Source organism: Balaenoptera acutorostrata, chromosome 7 (assembly GCF_949987535.1).
Source record: "Balaenoptera acutorostrata chromosome 7, mBalAcu1.1, whole genome shotgun sequence".
Classification (NCBI taxonomy): Eukaryota; Metazoa; Chordata; class Mammalia; order Artiodactyla; family Balaenopteridae; genus Balaenoptera; species Balaenoptera acutorostrata.
Window position 1 is genome coordinate 52,903,914 of NC_080070.1, and position 6,168 is coordinate 52,910,081.

Genomic DNA, 6,168 nt, shown 5'->3' on the forward strand with positions numbered 1-6,168 from the left:
TACAAATAACAGGAAGAGTTGGGAAATGATCGCAGCTCCTGTGAGACTGACCAAAAGTAATCTATGCAGAATCTGGTAACTACAATGAAGAAATCAAATCTTTAATTCAATACTAGCACCATATCAGTGAAGAGACCTCGTATGCTTTTCTGCTCTTATGATATTCATAAATGTGAACACTATTTTTGGAAGGAAAGAATCTATAGGTTCTTTTTTCTCAGTACAATTTTTTAGGAATAATTTAATGATATCCTCAGCCCAGTATTTGTTTTATCTAAATGGACAGGTGTTCATTCCTCCGGAAATAAATAAGAGCACATCCCTTGCAAGTTAACTACATCTACCTGAAGTGATGTTCTGATACAAATTTAGTCACTTACTAAATGAACCACCTTGTTAAAGAAAATTATAACCAGTGCTAAAAACCTAATGTCTAATTTGCAAGACACTCTTTTTAAAAAACCACCTAGAACTAGGTAATTTATAATACAGCAAGTGACATAAAAAGTACAGCGCTTGGGACTTCCCTGGTGGCGCAGTGGTTGAGAATCTGCCTGCCAATGCAGGGGACACGGGTTTGAGCCCTGGTCTGGGAAGATCCCACATGCCACGGAGCAACTAGGCCCGTGAGCCACAACTACTGAGACTGCACGTCTGGAGCCTATGCTCCGCAACAAGAGAGGCCGCGACAGTGAGAGGCCCGGTGCACCGCGATGAAGAGTGGCCCCCGCTTGCCAAAACTAGAGAAAGCCCATGCACAGAAACGAAGACCCAACACAGCCAAAAATAAATAAATAAATAAAATTAAAAAAAAAAAAAAAGTACAAATGGCTCCTCTTGCCTCTTTTAACATTTATTTTCTCGGTGTTTTTATAATTAGGTAGTCTTTGACCGGCACTAACCCTGTATTATTTGTAACTTGCAATAATTTTCTGATGTTACTTTTAACAAAGCTTGGATGTCAAAAAAGTGAGGGGCATCTAATTAAAATCTCAGTTGTCTTCTGCTAACCATCTATTATTAAATGGTAAAGTATATAAAGGGACGGTAAATACTCAACTTCAATTTTAAAAGCAGAATATAGATAACATACACGGAGTCTCACAATTATGATTTTCTTGGTTATCCCAAGCTAAAAAGAGGGGGTGGGGGGAGGAGGAAGAGAAGCAGGCTGTGTAGTCTTCTGGAACAATTTCAGCCTTAAATGAGACTCAGGAAAAATGCAAACTGCTCCCATGAATGTTTAAGAAAAAAAAATGATTCGTTAAAAAAAAAAAATCCAACAGTTGGCCTACAGAACAACAAAAAATGACGCTGTCTTATATAGAGCTACCAGACTTGCTTAAGCCCCTAATTTTTCCAGTGTTCATTTGATTTAGAATGTAAAAAAAGAAAAAATTCATTTTGAAATTCCAAGTGGAAAAGCAACTGAGTGGCATCAATTAGAAAAGGGCACACACACACACATCCCGGAATGGTTTTTTTTTTTTCTTTTGCATAAAGATATTTAGTGTACAATCTCTATAGGACAAAAACAGAGCTATTAAAAATGTTGCCACTTGTATATTATGTAACCCTAGTCTAAACTAAAAGAAGCATAGACCTTAAAGAGTAATACATTGTGCAAACGTCTATTTAAACATGAATTTAAATACATGATAGATTTCAGATACAGATGACCTCAAAATGACACAACCCACAAAAGTTCTTTGTTTACTGTAATCAGGCCTCAGAAGACATGACTATAATCAGGCCTGATACAATAATACCGTGAGGTCTGTTGTTTCACCTGCGTACCGCAACTATCTCCGCATTGGTTAACAGCGTGTTACCTCTCCTAAATATTCGGCATACGGAAGTTTCCCAACGACCATCTGAAAAGATTTCACGGGAAGAAATGGCTGCTAAACCATACTCTCATTGAAGAGCGATTTAACGCACCTCCGCTGTTCCGAGCCATATAACAAGAAGACCAAGTCAGGAAGCACAAAGTAAAATTCCAACCATCCCCAAAGGCATGGAAAAAGAGTAAAACGTGGCTAGCTTGACCTTAACCGGCTGTTTATAAGTAATGCGGAGAATTTTCTGAGCTTCCCCATCAGCCTTCAATCACCTTCCTCGCCTGCCCCCACCCCCTTTTACGTGCCCCAACTGATGGAAGTTGAATGGATGTAATCTCCAGCCGTAATCCCAGGAGCTGGGGAGATTGAGACTAAACTCCCAAGAAAGTGTTAAAAAGTCCTTCTGCCAAAACACCCACCAACCAATCCACATCCTGTCATCACGCCGACCGTAAGATCCCTCCATCGACTCGCTCCTGGCCCTCCACCCCGCCAAAAAAGCCAAAAAAAAAAGAAAAAAAAAGAAAAAAACCCCAAAAAACCACAAACGAAAAAAGCCAGCACCTTTCTGGTTCCAGACCAACGTACTCAGAATCGGAAAGCACTGCCTCAGCCGCAAACGCCTCCGGAGCAGCGTGTGCTCGGCCCAAAACCACTCTGGCCAAACAACTGGAGTCTCGTGCCTCGGAAGTGGCAGCAGTACTCGCCGAAAGCCTCCTCCCCCAAGAACTCGGAGCTCGAGAGGCAGCCAGAAGCCGGCGGAGTCGCCCCCACTGGGGACCGACCCCGAAGGTGTCAGTCACGGCAACCGCCGTCCCCGGCGCGGCTCTCCATTCATGCTTTAACGCCACTCTCGCCGCAGAGGGTGCAGGCGCCCTCTCGGAGGGGGCCCCGCGCCCCCAGCCCCAGCCGCAGCCTTGCCCCAGCCCGGGCCGCGCCGGGGAGCGCGGGCGGAGAGCGGGGCGCGGCGGCCGGCAGCATGGGCCAGACACGTTGCCGCGCCCGGCCCGCCAGCCCGCACGCCCGCAGCCCAGGAACCGGGGGCCCAGCAGAGCGCGCCCCTCCCGCGCGAGACGAGCCGAGCAGCCCCCGCCGCCCCCGCCGCCCGCCCGAGCCCAGGTGCCGAGGGGGCGGGGCGGGCCGGGGTCCCCGCGTGGCGCGAAGCCTCAAGCAACAGGGCGCCCCCCGGCCGGCTCGGCGCGCGGCGAGACCGTTACCCGAGAGAGTGGGGGCCCCGGTAACTCACCGGCTCGCAACCTCGGCTTCCTCCGCGCCGCCGTCGCTCCCCTCCTCCCGCCGCCGCTGTTCTTCCTCAGCCGCAGGCGCCGCCAAGCAGCCCCATCTACAAACTCGGGACTCGTAGTTGGGAACTGGAAATGCGGCTCTCACTCCCCTCCACCTCCCTCTCTCTCCGCCCCCTCCGTCGCTCTCCACTCCGCCCGGCTCAGGTCGCCGGCGCCGCCGCCACCACCGCGCGCGCGGCCAGCCTCCCCTCAGCCGCCCTTCTCCTCCGCCTCCGCCACCGCCTCCTCCTCCTCCCCCTCCTGCTCCCGCTCCCGCCGCCGCCGCCGGGGCGCGCTCCCTCCCGGCCTCGCGCGTGCGCCGGACGCCGGGGAGTGCGCGCTCGGGAGCAAGGAGGCGCCGCCGCCTCGGGGAAGCCGGGCCCCGCCCCTCCGGCCGCGGCGCGGCGACCAGGTGGAGCCCCCTCCGAGCGCCCGCAGACGGCGGCGTCCCGGCCAGATGCGCCGCCCGCGCCCCGCCGCCTCTCCAGGGTCTCCCCGGTCCTGGCCCCGAGCCGCGCCCGCGAGAGGGTCACCAGACCCAATCCGCGCCGGGTCTTCCAGACCGAAATTGCCGCTGTCATTCAGCATTTACTGATGAGCAAGATACTCCCCTGGGCGTTTTCGGAAGAGGCTCCTCCCGGCCCTTACCAAGAGTTTACGTTCTAAGAACCCACCAGTCGTGGGGCACAAAGGATAAATAGACCTCGAAGAAAAGCCTCTGAAAATCTCCCCCCTCCCCCTTCACACTCACACCCCTGGTTCTGACGTGTGTATTTGGCAGGTTCCATAGCTCTGACGATGTCCTTCACGAATTTTCTCCCGAAGGCCCAACCCGGCTGATTCACACTCTAGGAAATGGACGGACACTAGCTCTTTTCATAGCACCGGGTCTCCCGTGGAACTCCCAGGACACCAGTTGTTCAGATCCTCCCAAACATCTGGCCTTCCCAGACTTCGGAAGTGGGGACTGCCATCCTTTCCACCTCGACTCTGTCGAGAGCTTGGTGAACTGGGATGAGTGACCAGGTGTGCAGATGATGCGTTTTGACAGGAGCGCAGATTTAATTTTTCAGTTGAAAGAAACTGAGCAATGCAGTGCAGCAGAGGCTCTGGCTAGAGAAACACAGCAAGACAATCAGAGAACTTCTGATTCCCTTAACATCTACCTAATCCCAAGAGATCTGTGAACCCTCAGACCTGTGATGGGGGCTTTTGGCAAAGCTGTTCTTCCGAAAACTGAAGGAACTGTGGACGTGTTCTTTCCATTTTACAAAATGTATACTGCAGTCTTTTCAAACCGTGAATGTAGAAAGTGCAAGTAAAACTTGACATGGGAGGAACGTCACGTCAGGTGGCTTCCTCTATGCAGCCTTTCCTGGCTTCTCTTGGGCACAGTTGCACTGTTCTGCACAAACCAGGCATTTGATAAATGTTTGCAACATGGCCCTTTGGATTCAGAGATGGAGTTTCAAGCTGTACCGTGTCCGGCCCCTCGCCGAACCCCCCCCCGGCCCCCCCTGCCGGCCCCCGGCCACCCAATCTCTGTGAGTGTGGTTAGCACAGAAGGGAGGGAGAGAATGCTTTGGGTGACGTGTTTAAGAAGGCCCAGCCCCCAAAACGATGATTTTTCTCTTAGCCTCAACCAAGCATCAAAGATTAATTTACTTTTCCGTTAGGATCATTAATTTTGCAAACCAACATGCAGGGGGAGTTTGTAGCCTATTAATTTAGAACCTTCTTTCCTGGAACAGCAAACCTGAGGAAGGGAAATTGGAAGCATTTAAGGACACCTGAATGTACTAAGGGATACAGAGTAACTGTGGACACGTGTTGAGCGCCCCCCTCCCTTGTAGTCAGGCCAGCTGGATGAAATGAGGTAGCAAGTGCCCCATGCCCAAGAGTGAGGCGAGGCGGATACAGAAGGGAAGAATGAGGTTTCTCCTTTCAGAGAATCAGCAAAACTTTCAGGTCTTCCTTTTCCTCCTCCTTGCTTCCCAGACCAATTAGCTTCCCACGGGAGACCCGATGGCTCATTCCTGCTGCACCCTACCCAGACCTGCCAACTTCGATTCTCTTCTTCCTTCTGACGCTCAACCTCAGGACACCCCCCTCCTACCCAGGGAGTGCCCTGAGCTCCTCTGAGGGAGAGGGGATGAGTGTCATTTCTGGTGTGTTCCTGATCCCTTATAGTACGCTTTTATTTTCTCAAGGGTGTTCTGGAAGCAAGGTACTAACCTTCTACTCCACCCCCAGTCCCTGAAAATAGGATGAAGTTTACTGAGGAAGCTTTGGGGAGGGAGAGATAGGGGAGTCTCTGCCCCTCAAATCACAACATGTAGTCCTCCCTGACTTACAGCTGGGACCAGTCCTAGCCAACTCCCTTATCCCTGCATGTACCAGGGACCCAGCCTTTGGGAGCAGGAATATAGGAACAATTATCTTTCATTTACAGTTCCAAGTCTGTTCTTTAATTAATGACAGCTATTACATGGAGACTTACCATGCTTGTAAGACTCAGCCTCATCCTCAGAGCCAGAAAAAAATGGTTTTGCTCCACACCTGCCTTCAATTGCTTGTCTTCAGGATGCTCTTGGCAGTGAAGTTTCTCTTTCAGTGCCTATATTTTATCAAATATGATATATTATAAAACACTACCTTTTATAAATAATAGTGCCACTTTATGACATTCTGCCCTTCCTCTAAACTTTAAAGGTGGGACATGCCAGAATAAATTTAAAGTGATTTAATATGAACTTTGGAATTCTCATCATTGCTTGCCAGCCCACCTTTCTGAGAGGTCATCATTTCTGAGACACTACCCATTCATTTCCCATACCTGTTACAAATTCTTTGTTCCAAGAAAGTGGAATGTTATGATTGAAAACGATGGGGAATCTTTCTTCTAGTGTCCTTAATGGTTTGGCTTTTCATTTTCTTCAAGGTTACTCTAAAAGGATCATAATTTTGCCACAGACCAATATCTCTCCTAACTGTAACTCAATTTAAAGTCTGAATTTTGATTCTTAATTCCAGATCATCTATCA

General features: G+C 50.0%; 1 protein-coding gene across 6 annotated transcripts in view; it reads right to left on the minus strand.

Moving 5' to 3' along the window:
- Positions 1–5,637, minus strand: part of PALS2 (protein associated with LIN7 2, MAGUK p55 family member) — a 112,875-nt gene extending 107,238 nt beyond the window's left edge. For 2 of the 6 annotated variants that reach the window (XM_057550308.1, XM_057550304.1), the window contains exon 1: positions 3,088–3,348. The gene's annotated coding sequence lies outside the window, so the exon portion shown is untranslated. Of the gene's footprint in view, positions 1–2,405; positions 2,665–3,087; positions 3,350–5,624 lie in introns of those variants that run through there. The other 4 variants (XM_007171495.2, XM_057550305.1, XM_057550307.1 and 1 more) reach the window with 4 other exon arrangements.
- Between the last annotated feature and the right edge of the window lie 531 nt (positions 5,638–6,168).